Genomic DNA, 13,875 nt, shown 5'->3' with positions numbered 1-13,875 from the left:
TTTTGGTCACACCCCATGGTATGTGAGATCTTAGTTCCCTGATCAGGGATCAAACCCATGCCCCCTGTATTGGAAGTGCAGAATCTTAACCACCAGACCACCAGGGAAGTCCCTGTAGACTCTGTTCTTATATAGTAAGAATATCTCTGTTCTTATATTGTAACATTGTATAGGAGATGGTGATCAAAACCATCCCCAAGGAAAAGAAATGCAAAAAAGCAAAATGGTTATCTGAGGAGGCCTTACAAATAATTGAGGAAAGAAGAGGAGTGAAAGGCAAAGGAGAAAAAGAAAGATATATCCATCTGAATGCAGAATTCCAAAGAATAGCAAGGGGAGATAAGAAAGCCTTCCTATGTGATCTGTGCAAAGAAACAGAGGAAAACAACAGAATGGGAAAGATTAGAGATCTCTTCAAGAAAACTAGAGATACCAAGGGAACGTTTCATGCAAAGATGGGCTCAACAAAGGACAGAAATGGTATAGACCCAACAGAAGCAGAAGATATTAGAAGAGGTGGCAAGAATACACAGAAAAACTACACAAAAAAGATGTTAATGACCCAGATAATCACGATGGTGTGATCACTCACCTGGAGCCAGACAACGTGGAATGCAAAGTCAAGTGGGCCTTAGGAAGCATCAAAGCTAGTGGATGTGTGGGATTCCAACTGAGCTATTTCAAGTTCTAAAAGATGATGCTGTGAAAGTGCTGCATTCAATATGCCAGCAAATTTGGAAAATTCAGCAGTGGCCACAGAACTGAGAAGGTTAGCTTTCATTCCAATCCCAAAGAAAGGCAATGCTAAAGAACATTCAAACTACCACACAATTGCACTCATCTCACACACTAGCAAAGTAATACTCAAAATTCTCCAAGCTAGACTTCAATAGTACATGAACTGAGAGCTTCCAGATGTTCAAGCTGAATTTAGAAAAGGCAGAAGGAACCAGAGATCAAATTGCCAACATCTGCTGGATCATAGAAAAGGCAAGAGAATTCTAGAAAAACATTAATTCTGCTTCATTGACTACACCAAAGCCTTTGAATGTGTGGATCACAAACTATGGAAAATTCTGAAAGAGATGGGAATACCAGACCACCTTACCTGCCTCTTGAGAAATCTGTATGCAGGTCAAGAAGCAATAGAACCGGACATGGAACAACAAACTGGTTCTAAATTGGGAAAGGAGTACATCAAGGCTATGTATTGTCACCCTGCTTGTTTAACTTCTACGCAGAGTACATCATGAGAAACGCTGGGCTGGATGAAGAACAAGCTGGAATCAAGATTGCCGGGAGAAAAGCCATAACCTCAAATATACAGATGACACCACTCTTGTGGCAGAAAGTGAAGAGGAACTAAAGAGCTTCTTGATCACAGTGAAAGAGGAAGGTGAAAAAGCTGGCTTAAAACTCAATATTCAGAAAACAAAGATCATGGCATCCAGTCCCATCACTTCATGGCAAATAGATGGGGAAACAATGAAAACAGCGACAGACTTTATTTTCTTGGGCTCCAAAATCACTGCAGATAGCGATTGCAGCCGTGAAATTAAAAGATGCTTGCTCCTTGGAAGAAAAGTTATGACCAACCTAGACAGCATATTAAAAAACAGACATCACTTTGCTGACAAAGCTGCATATAGTTAAAGCTATTTGAAGCTGAAACTCCAATACTTTGGCCACCTGATGCGAAGAATTGACTCATTGGAAAAGACCCTGAAGCTGGGAAAGATTGAAGGTGGGAGGAGAAGGGGACGACAGAGGATGAGATGGTTGGATGGCATCACTGACTCAATGGACATGAGTTTGGGTAAACTCCGGGAGTTGGTGATGGACAGAGAGGCCTGGCATGCTGCAGTCCATGGGGTCGCAAAGAGTCAGACACAACTGAGTTACTGATCTGAACCGATTGTCTTTATAACAATGGTTCTTTTCTTTGGGGTAGTCAAATATATTCTGTGTTCTATAAGAAATAAGTTTCTTATTTCTACAACAAAAAGTCTAAAGAAAAATACTGGTGTTGCTAGAATTGAGCAGTGCTCAACACGTGGTTGCTTTTTGAGTGACTGGGTATCATTTCAAACAAGGATATTTGAAGGGATATGAAGATCAATGAGATCAGCCTTTTACTTTCAGGTGGACAGAGAGAGGGGGAGTTGCTGATTTGCTTGTCCAGGGACACCCAAAGCCAATTCCACATCTAGCATGACCTCTTGAACTTTATGTTCAGATGTATATGGGCACTACACGTATCATTTAAAAGCTTAGATACTCTATTCCTTCAAATTTATAATGGGTATAATAACATCCCTCTCTTTTAAGGCACAAAGGTTTAGTAGAGTCAATCCCATAATGAATGCTAAATAAATAGTACCATTATCATTGCTGCAATTAAAATTTTAATCCTTCCAATATTTGATACCCCAGCTAAGAGTCCTTAATGCCGCTGCTGAACTTTTTCAAAGTGAGAACTTATTATTTCATTATTGATGTTTTAATTAAAGAATTCTTCTTAGGGATGTTGGCAGTTCTTGGAAATACGGAAAGATTGCATGCCAAGGAAAATCAAAGCCAACTTGGCAATTTCAAAATAGTACAATGAGTTGAGTTACTTTAAAAGATGGTCTTTGAAGACACAAATATGACAGGCTACTGATGAAACTTAAGAGTATGTAGAGGGACTTCCCTGGTGACCCAGGGCTTAAGAATCTGCCTTGTAATGCAGGGGACTCAGGCTCAATCCCTGGTCAGGGAACTAAGATTCCACATGCCAAGGAGCAACTGAACCTGCGTGCCACAACTCAAGAATCCACGCATTGCAACTAAGACCTGACAACCAAATAAATAAATAAAAATTTTTTAAAAGGAAAGAAACCACTTTCCCACCAAAAAGAAGGTAGCTATGGAAGGTATACATTTTTCAGGTTGTGGGATGAAACAAACATCTTCTGCTTTGTATGACATACATAAACTAGCTCAGACATCATTTGAGTACATCTATGGACTGAATCTGGCCCAGCACCTGTCATTGTCAATAAAGTTTTATTGGAGCACAGTCACACCCATCTCCTTTGTGGGGTCTGTGGTTGCTTTCCCACTACAATGGCAGAGAAGGGTAGTTGGAACAGAGACTATGCGACCTCCAAAATACTTCCTAGCTGCCCTTTTCCTGGAAAAGTCTGACCATCTTTGAACTAGATGATTTGAGCCTCCTCTTATTGGTTTAGTGAAATTCCAATAGCTGCAAAATCCCATTTCTGTGAAATATTTCCAGGAGGTCTGACTTAAATGCTTGCCTTTTCCCTTCTGCCTTCTACACAGCAAGTACAGAAGTTCTCTCTCACCTGCGATTAATCTGTTTTCTGACATATTTATCATATACTGACAGTCCCACATGCCTGTTGAAATATCCCATAATGATAGCTGGCGAAAAAGAAGTAGATTTGCAAAAAGAAATAAGTAGAGAATGTGTTTGGTTTCGGGATGCTTCTCTAGTAGAAAATGTTGGTCAAAGTCATCATACACATATAATACAAAATTCTGAGAGTGGAAAGAGCTGGTCTCAGGAGAAATGGACGAATCAGATAAGCCAAGCTCATGTCTGTCTCAGGCTGTGTGTGTTTCAAGAGAGCTATGGCCGCTTCAGGGTAGTTGCAAGCACAGAAGACTCACTAACGGAATTACTGGGATGCTAATCACAAGGCTATGACAGTTGGAAAGTCTTTCCTGCTTCCATGTTCAACTACTGGACTGGAAGAGAACAGACCTTGAAGGGCACCAGTATTTAGAGAAGAGTTTTAACAAGAGGAGTACTGCCCGGAATGACAGAGGGAATGGTCCATGACAGAGTGGGGAAAGGGGACAGCTTCGGGCCCATACACTGAAAATCAACCTGCAAACATCCAGCTGGCTGAATGACCAGCCTGCGACAAGCTCAACTGTAAATCGCAAAATAATTCTTGTAGCAAATATAGCAGCCCTTTTGACATAGAACCTAGAGTTGGGGGACCAGTGTTCACCCAGCCTGTGGGGGTGAGTTCAGAGTGGGGTGGGGGTTCTCAGGAGAGTCCCATGGGCTCTCAGGTCTCCTATGGACAGTCCATCCTAAAGGAAATCAACCCTGAACATACATTGGAAGGACTGATGCTGAAGCTGAAACTCCAATACTTTGGCCACCTGAGGCAAAGAGCTGACTCATTGGAAAAGACCCTGATGCCAGGCAAGATTGAAGGCGGGAGGAGAAGGGGATGACAGAGGATGAGATGGTTGGATGGCATCACCAACTCGATGAACATGAGTTTGAGCAAACTCCAGGAGACAGTGAAGGACAGGGAAATCTGGTGTGCTGCAGTCCATGGGGTCGCAAAGAGTCAGACATAACTGAGTGACTGAACAATAACATTAAAATTAAAAAGCAAAACAAAATAATTGCATTCCTGGTGAATTTTCACAGATTAGTAAGAAAAGATGAAAATTCTAATAGAAAACAAGCAATTCATAGGAGAAAAAACATGTCCAAGAAAACACAGACAAATGCAAATGAAAACAAGAAATCATTTTTGCCTAGAGTGATCAAAGTATTTTAAAATTGTAATACTACTGTTGATAAAAGTCTTGAAAAAAGTGATTTTTTTTTTTTTGGCCCTAAAAGCACTGTATTTGTGGTGTCAAACTGTATGTATCCTTCTGCAACTTGCTTTTTTCTCTCCGTTAATGATTTACGTACGTTGACCCTGAGGGTGCGGTAATGATACAGGTGGCTCCTGCCCCTTCGTCTTCGCGGCTACATCATATTCCCACATGCATGTGTGCTCAGCCGCTTCAGCCGTGTCCAGCTCTTTGTGACCCCCTGGACTGTAGCCCGCCAGGCTCCTCTGTCCATGGGATTCTCCAGGCAAGAACACTGGAGTGGGTTGCCACGCCCTCCTCCAGGGGAGCTTCCCAACCCAGGGATCAAACTCGCGTGTTCTGCATCTCCTGCATTGCAAGTGGATTCTTTTCTTTATTTTCTGCTGAGACACTGGGGAAGCCCACATTCCCTTACACGCTTACCTGAGTTCATTTGTCCTCCTTCTGGTGGACATTACTTTGTGCCCATTTTTCTCTTCTAAAACATGCAACTTTAAAGGAAACTACTAAGAGGTGGTTTAAGAGATGTTTGACACAAATTGCCATGAACGTTAATGACAGAAACACATTTTGGCAGATGAGGACTACTTCCAAGGCAGGACAGCCAAGGCCACTCATTCTCACTGTGTGTGAGACCCCAGTGAAGCCCTGGGACCCCACGTGAGCCATTCTGCAGGTAAGGCTGACCATGAGCACTGAGTTTCTAAAGCTTAGCTACTGCACCCACTGGCTCTGCTTGAAGTTCTACTATGCACCTTCCCTGAGATGCATTCCTTGGCAGACCACCCTGGAGAGCTTCTTACAGGCCTCCCTCGGTCCAGCCCCATTTGGCTAAAACACCAGTTTCATCCCACTTCCGGTAGAGGGCTTGTAAGGCCATGCCCACGTCTGTTAGAGTGTGGGCGAATGATTAAGCTCCCTGGCGTCACAGCTCTCCGCAAACAAATGGCCAGCTTAGCTTCAAGAATGTGAGTCAAGGGCTGTTTTGCAGAAGCCCTGAGAGGCTGTTAAGCAGCCACATGAGGCTGCAACATGTTACAGGGTCCTTGAGTGCCTACAGTCAGCCTCTGTGGCCTTCACTGCTTTGTATGCCCCCGGATGAATACAGCCCTTTGTAAACCCCTTTGATGAGCTGATAAGGCTCAGAGGATGCTCCTCAGCAAGGCAAACAGAACTCATACACAAGCCTCCTCTGTTTCCAAGCCTCCCCGAAGTCCGTGGTCCTCCAGCTAAAGCTGGCTATGCTAGGTGCATGAGAAATGAATCCAGGCTGCACACTGCGCTCTAAGGAAACAATCCGAACATAACAACTAATTTATTCCAGTAATCAGTGGCTGTTTCTTACACTTACTGAGTCTGTACAACAATCTTACAAGTTAGATCTCCGGGGGTCTTCCCTGGTGATCCGGAGGTTAAGAAACCTCCTTGCAGTGCCAGGGGCCTCGGGTTTGCTCCCTGGTGGGGAACTAAGATCCCACGTGCCGCAGAGAATCTAGCCTGCTCACCGCCACTACTGAGCCTGTGCACAACTAGAGAATGCACGTGCCACAGCAGAGGCCCCGCATGAATGCCCAAGACCTTACACAGCCAAATCAATGACTGTTTTCAAAAATACCCATTTTACAGGTGGGAGGACTGAGGTCAGGCACCTTAAATAACCGACCCAAGGTGCCACGACTACTAGGAGCAGAGCAAGGCGATCATGCGGCTGTGACTCAAAGCTCAGCATTAAAAAAATACTAAGATCCTGGCATCTGTTTTTTTTGTTTGTTTGTTTGTTTTTTGCCATCACTTCATGGCAAATAGATAGGGAAAAAGTAGAAGCAAGGACAGATTTTTTTGTCTTGGGCTCCAAAATCACTGTGGATGGTGACTGCAGCCATGAAATTAAAAATCGTCTGCTCCTTGAAAGGAAAGCTATGACCAGCCTAGACAGCATATTAAAAAGCAGAGATATTTCTTTGTCGACCAAAGTCCATATAGTCAAAATTGCAGTTTTTCCAGGAGTCACATACGGATGTGGGAGTTGGACCATAAAGAAGGCTGAGCACCAAAGAATTGATGCTTTTGAACTGTGGTGTTGGAGAAGACTCTTGAGAGTCCCTTGGACGGCAAGGAGATCCCACCAGTCAATTCTAAAGGAAATCAACCCTGAATATTCATTGGAAGGACTAATGCTGAAGCTGAGGCTCCAAAACTTTGGCCACCTGATGTGAAGGGCTGACTTATTGGGAAAGACCCTGATGCTGGGAAAGATTGAAGGCAGGAGGAGAAAGGGACGACAGAGGATGAGATGGTAGGATGGCATCACCATCTCAATGTACACAAATTTGAGCAAACTCTGGAAGATAGTGAAGGACAGGGAAGCCTGGCGTGCTGCGGTCCATGGGGTCGCAAAGAGTTGGATACGACTAATTGACTGAAGAACAACTCCAGTGCCTGGTTCCTGACACTTAACACTCAGCCTCCGTAATAGTTTTTGACAAAATGCTAACCAGTGAATGCCATCATCCTGGGATTGGCCAAATCTGGGTTTCTAGCTAATACAGCTCAGAGGGTAAGTATGCATATTTTTTACCTTTTGAATGGTTGGAGAAAAAAAATCAAAAGAAAAACGTGACACATGTAAATTATATAAAACTGAAATTTCAGTAACTGTCAATAAAGCTTTATTGGAACGCATGCCCATTCATTTACTCATTGTCCATCGCTGCTTTTGCAAGGCCGCCACAGACTGCAGAACTTTTGACAGAGAGCATCTGGCCAGCGACGCGTCAGATATTTACTCTCTGGCTCTTACAAAGTGTGCCGACTCCTGCTCTCATCCGAGCTGTGGGGGACAGTAAGCCTCCGTGGACTGCTTATAACAAACAGAACGTTGTGAAATAAAATGTCAGAAATGATGAAAAAACAACACGGGTTGGGGGGTGGGGGAGGAGAGAGCGGGACAAACGGGAAGAGGAGCACTGCGGTAAAGACGCCGCCGTGTGCGAAACAGGGAGCCCGTGGGGAGCTGCTGAGTGACAGGAGCTCAGCTCCTGCTCCGGGATGACCTGGAGGGGTGGGAGGGGAGGGCGGGAGAGGCTCGAGCGGAGGCGTCCGTGTGTACACAGCGGACTCACACTGTTGTACAGCGGAGGCGCACACGGCATCGTAACGCAGTAACAGTTCAATACATGACTAATAAATACAAATAAAAGACCCCATGTTTTCTCCTTTTTAGACTCAAACATCGTAACAGCTTTTGATGCCTTTGGTTTGAGGCAGAGCTGGGGTTGTCATTTTCTCACTTTTGGTTTAAAAATAGCCCTCGCTTCTGTTCAGAGCCAAGACAAACAGCAAGGCTGCTCTTCCCGGCTCCTCCTCTCCGAGGTCTGCCGGCGAGGAGACGCTGTGTTCACGTATCGCTACTGAATCTCAGTCCAGCCAAGCGATTAGGAAGGGAAAACTTAATGAGCAGATACGGTCATGAGACACTGACTCATTCTAGCTACAGCAGCCGAAACGATGAATGCAGCTGCTGAGCGCGGTATTGATCATTTCCTATTTATGAGCATAAAAATAGATCTTAAAGACGGATCTTCAGTCCAGAATTGCAGTTTTCCTTTTTTTCATCTTGTGTTTCCACGGGAAAAATTGCTTAACAAATAATAAAGGCTTAATCTATTAAGACAGCTATCCCTTTGAGAGACTGAGATAAAAGTTAACACACTCCTCCCTACACTCTGTACTTCTGATCTTTTGTTAACATCATGCCTATTAACAAACTTGCCAGAGTGTGTCTCATTGCCCAGGACTTGGCCCAGTGAATTAACCACTGATAAGTCAAGCAGATTGGAGCTCGGGTACTAATGAATAGGAGTTGGTGGGTGATCTTTTCCAGGTAAGTATTCTTTATGCTGAATTTGCCTTACTTCAGTAACGATTACTCTCTTTTCTTCCTGTTTTATTTTAGGTCCCTCTGAAAAGTTTTGTTTTAAAAATGTTTGTTTTTTTTAAACCTGCATTTAAAAAAATGTATTCCCGCATGTGTATGTATAGCTGAGTCCCTTCACTGCTGACCAGAAACAATCATAACATTGTTTATTAATCGACTATAACCTAATACAAAATAAAAAGTTAAAAAAAATAAAATAAAACAAACAAAAAATGAATCATCAGGTGTATATATATATGTATATGTATATAAATTTATTGCTGTGAATGGAATCTTATGGCATCATATTTTCTAACTGATGATCTTTTTCTTAGCATGTGGAAAAGCAAAACAATATGTTAGCTTTGCTTAATAAAGTTATCAATATATTAGTTCTATAAAAAAAGATGTGACATTTATGGAAGATTAAAATGGTGCTATTGAGGTGACAACATTCAGAATACTAAGATCATGGCATCTGGTCCCATCACTTCATGGCAAATACATGAGGAAACAATGGAAACAGTGACAGACTTTATTTTCTTGGGCTCCAAAATCACTGCAGATGATGACTGCAGCCATGAAATTAAAAGACCCTTGCTCCTTGGAAGAAAAGCTATGACCAACCTAGACAGCATATTAAAAAGCAGAGACATTACTTTGCCAACAAAGGTCCATCTAGTCAAGGCTATGGTTTTCCCAGTAGTCATGTACGGATGTGAGAGTTGGACCATAAAGAAAGCTGAGCACCAAAGAATTGATGCTTTTGAACTGTAGTGTTGGAGAAGACTCTTGAGAGCCCCTTGGACTGCAAGGAGATCCAACCAGTCCATCCTAAAGGAGATCAGTCCTGGGTGTTCATTGGAAGGACTGATGTTGAAGCTGAAACTTCAATACTTTGGCCACCTCATGCCAAGAGTTAACTCATTGGAAAAGACCCTGATGCTGGGAAAGATTGAGGGCAGGAGGAGAAGGGGACGACAGAGGATGAGATGGTTGGATGGCATCACTGACTCAATGGACATGAGTTTGAGTAAACTCCGGGAGTCGGTGATGAACAAGGAGGCCTGGCGTGCTACAGTCCACGGGATCGCAAAGAGTCAGAAAGGACTGAGTAACTGAACTGAACTGAGGTGACATCATTTAAATGGTGACATAGGTCATTTCTGACTTCAGTCCCTCTCCTAAGAAGACCAACTAGAACGCTTCATAGACAGGACACCTTTGTGGAAATTCCAGATCCCCGGGAGGAGGTTTAGCTACCTGTTGGACCAAGAGACAGACAAGAGCCCAAACAGGGGCATTCACCCCATGTCCCCACCCCGGGCTGGCATAGTATCGCGCCCCCTAGAGGGCCCCCCGGAGCTACCCCCTCTCTGGTAGGAGGAGTGAGACCAACGTGGACTTCCGGCAACCCCGCGGCTGCAGGCCATCCCCGCGGGGGCCTCCTATGGCCTGCCCCTGCAGGGACCCTGCTTGATCCTGCAGCACAGCCGCAGCCCTATCCAACAAGGGAGCTGGGCCAGCCATGCCGCCTACTGGGGAAAGCCTCCTCGAGCCCCGCCCAATCGCAGTTCACAGCCGGAGCCCCTTTTCACTGAAAGCCCAGCAAACTTGCCCAGCAGATCACCGCCAGCCTCTCACTGAGCTGTGAAGCCCAGCTTGTAGTCTTCCTAAGTCTGCAGCCCAGCTGTGAGCCCCTGATCGCAGGCACGGCTGGGCCTGTGCAACCACGGACTCTCTTTCCTGCCTGAGCCTGGAGCCCAGTCCGCAGCACCGTCCAGGTGGGAATAGCCAGAGAGGCCATCCGACCAGCAGAAAACGTGGAGCTAGCTGCTTTGGCTTTTCCAAGTTCTTTGTATTTCCACATAAATTTCCTAATCAAACCATCAATTTCTACCAAAAAAAAAAAAAAAATCTGCTTGGATTTTGATTGGGATTGCATTTACTTCATACATAAATTTTGGAGAACGGTCCATGAATGTGGCATACCTAGTTCTTATTTAGATGCTCTTCAAGTTTCTCTCAGCACTGCTTTGTGTACAAGTCTTGCATACCTTCCAGACACGAAGGGTACCTAGTGTATGATTCTCAATATAAAGTTCTAGAACAAGCAAGACTCATCTATGGTGATGGGAGTCAGACAGTGGATGCTCTTGGCAGATAAAAGCGGAAGGGGGGTGACTGACTGGCAAGGGACACAGAGAAACTTTCGGGGGTGATAGAAATAGTCCATATTTTTATAAATTAATAGGTTTGTGGGTTATATGAATGTATGTATTGAACTTTACACTTAAAGATCTGTGCATTTTATAATATAGTCCATTAAAATATAACACATGTGGTTGCATCAACGTAACATATTACTTCCTAGGAGTTGGCTACTATTGTTAATTATGGTGCAGCAGCTTGCTAATAAACACATATATATTAATAGATACATGGGATATATATCATATGCATTATTTATAATATTCATATACTACATTGATAAACCTAACAGTGTATTAAAAAGAAGATACATCACTTTGCTGACAAAGGTCTATATAATCAAAGCTATGTTTTTCCCAGTAGTCATGTATGAACTTGAGAGCTGGACCCTTAAAGAAGGCTAAGCACCGAAAAATTGATGCTTTTGAATTGTGATGCTAGAGAAGACTCTTGAGAGTCCCTTGACAAAAAGGAGATCAGACTAGTCCATCTTAAAGAAAATCAACTCTGAATACCCATCGGGAGGACTGATGCTGAAGCTCCAATACTTTGGCCACCTGATGCAAAGAGCCAATTCATTGGAAAAGACCCTAATGCTGGGAAAGGTTGAAGACAAAAGGAGAAGGGAGCAACAGAGGATGAGATGGTTAGATAGCATCATTGACTCAATGGATATATGTGAATTTGAGCAAACTCCAGGAGATAGCAGAGGACAGAGGAGCCTAACGTGCTACAGTCTATGGGGTCTCAAAGAGTTGGACACAACTCAGCAACCGAACAATAAGAAATATACTATGTTAAGTTAATCTCATTTAGCCCTTTGAAATGGAGAAGGCAACGGCAACCCACCCAGTACTCTCACCTGGAAAATCCCATGGACGGAGGAGCCTGGTGGGCTGCAGTCCATGGGGTCACTGAGAGTCAGACATGACTGAGCGACTTCACTTTCACTTTTCACTTTCATGCATTGGAGAGGGAAATGGCAACCCACTCCAGTGTTCTTGCCTGGAGAATCCCAGGGACGGGGGAGCCTGGTAGGCTGCCATCTACGGAGTTGCACAGAGTCGGACACAACTGAAGCGACTTAGCAGCAGCAGCAGCAACAGCCCTTTAAAATACATGAATTGTTTCTTTATGTTACTAACATTGCCTAAGTTCACCTGCAGCCTGCATAGTTTTGATCAGTGTTATAAACACTGAGGAAGTAGCTAATATCATATAAAAGACATATCAATTGAAATGCAATCCATGCAATACAGTTTTGCATAAGATCAACAGAATTCTGTTTATCTAGCCCTGAACTGAATATTTTCTGTGAAATCTTATCGATTAATTTAATGGCAGAAACATGTTATTCGGTATTTTAGCATCAGTGTGGCCCAGGTTTTAGTAGTGGCTTGGATGCTGAAGTCAGATGGAAGCCCCAGAGGAAGGAGCCCCGTCATCAGTTAAAGATCTTCCACCAGCACCTGTTCAGGGCCGGGGCCTGCAGTGTGCCTGAAGGGACCAGTTGCCATCCTGCACTTCAATAGTTAAAACTGATGAACTAACTCAAATACACGTGCAAAATACTAAACATATATTACTCAGCAGAATGTAATCTATCTTTGATGATAGAAAAGAAATGTAAAAATGCTGTAAGACAACAGGCTCATCATTATGAAAATCTGCTGTTGATGCAGGGATAAGGCAGTTCTGACTCCATGTTGGAGCTGTTTCTTTGACTTGCTTTTCGTTGCTTCTGTTATTACAGCCATACATAGCGGCCTGTCTCAGAGGCCTGCCCCTCTGCCCGACGGTAAGTGCCTTCGCTTAGCTTACAGGGAGATAATCTGACCCTGCCCACGTGTGCTGTGCTTGTGTGCTGAGTTGCTCAGTTGTGTCTCTTTTGTGACCCCGTGGATTTACCAGGCTTGTCTGTCCATGGGATTCTCCAAGCAAGAATATTCGAGTGGGCTGCTATGCCTTCCTCCAGGGGATCTTCCCGACCCAAGGATTGAACCCGAGTTTCTTATGTCTCCTGCATTGGCAGGTGGGTTCTTTACTATTTGGGCCACTTGAGTAACAGGCTAACTAAAAATTTTTTATTTGGTTGAGTTCTGGGTAAACAAACATTTACTGTATATCAAATGGCTGTGTGTTTAAATAAAAGTACCTTTAATTGAGAACACATATACAGAGGGAAACATCACCCCTATTTTAGACAGCATCTCATGCTCTTTGATGAGATTTCAGTAGCATGAGGCAAGACTTTCACAAGACAATAGCTATTCTCACAGTCGAACTGAATCCCTGGATATCACTCTAAGCCTTAATGAGCATGACTTTATCTGCCGGGAACAGCAGGATAATAGCTTTCTTGCTCCCTGCATTTGCAGCAGTTTGAATTCCAGATGTTGGGGGCTGCTTAGCAGGATTTTGGCAGCTCCACACACTTTTTAACAGATAGTTTTGCTTTCACTGTCTGGGAAAAAAAAATGAGTTGGCAAATTTGCAATGCCATCTTTCCAAAAGCAATAAGAAAGAAAAAATGACCTGCATATTTACTAAGCTGTTGGTTACAATTTCCATCATCTTTGCTGTTTTCAGGACCATGCATCACTGGAGAGAGGAAGTAGGAGGGGGGCTGAGTCCACAAAGCCCCAATGAAAACCTTGCCTTTGGCTTCCTGACTTCAAGCCAGCAGATGCAGAACGGTACTGCTGTATGGCTCCTCAGAGAGGAATCGGGGCTCAGCTGTTTACCTGGAGGAGCCACACATCTACCATAATAAAGACACATGCCTGCTTTCTCAGAGCGCTATTTCCGTTTTCTTTTCAGAAATTCATCCCCATACAGACAGGGGCTTAGTGCATTCATAAGCCCCACCTCCTCACTCTCTGTTGCTACCTGGCTCACTATTTGGGAATAAAATTACAGATAGAAAATCTTCTTTTCTTTCTAGTGCAGCTTTGTGCAGCATTAAGAAGCTTCTGGGGGAAAAGTGATCAAATGTTGCTGTGCCTAACATCCCTGGATGTGAAGGAGCAAACAGTGGACCTTCTCCATGGGGCGATGGGGGAGGAAACACACAAACTGGCAAGACGAGCCAGCTGACCACAGACTTGGTTCTG

At 43.8% G+C, this 13,875-nt stretch overlaps 1 long non-coding RNA gene across 1 annotated transcript; it reads left to right on the top strand.

Moving 5' to 3' along the window:
• Nucleotides 1-12,443: 12,443 nt before the first annotated feature.
• Nucleotides 12,444-13,558, top strand: LOC129626133 (uncharacterized). The gene is made up of 3 exons (XR_008701782.1): nucleotides 12,444-12,560; nucleotides 12,674-12,794; nucleotides 13,352-13,558. It is a non-coding gene; the product is annotated as an uncharacterized LOC129626133 (long non-coding RNA).
• Nucleotides 13,559-13,875: the final 317 nt, after the last annotated feature.

The sequence above is a fragment of the Bubalus kerabau genome, chromosome 13 (assembly GCF_029407905.1).
Source record: "Bubalus kerabau isolate K-KA32 ecotype Philippines breed swamp buffalo chromosome 13, PCC_UOA_SB_1v2, whole genome shotgun sequence".
Taxonomy (NCBI): domain Eukaryota; kingdom Metazoa; phylum Chordata; class Mammalia; order Artiodactyla; family Bovidae; genus Bubalus; species Bubalus kerabau.
This window is presented reverse-complemented; position numbering and strand designations above follow the sequence as displayed.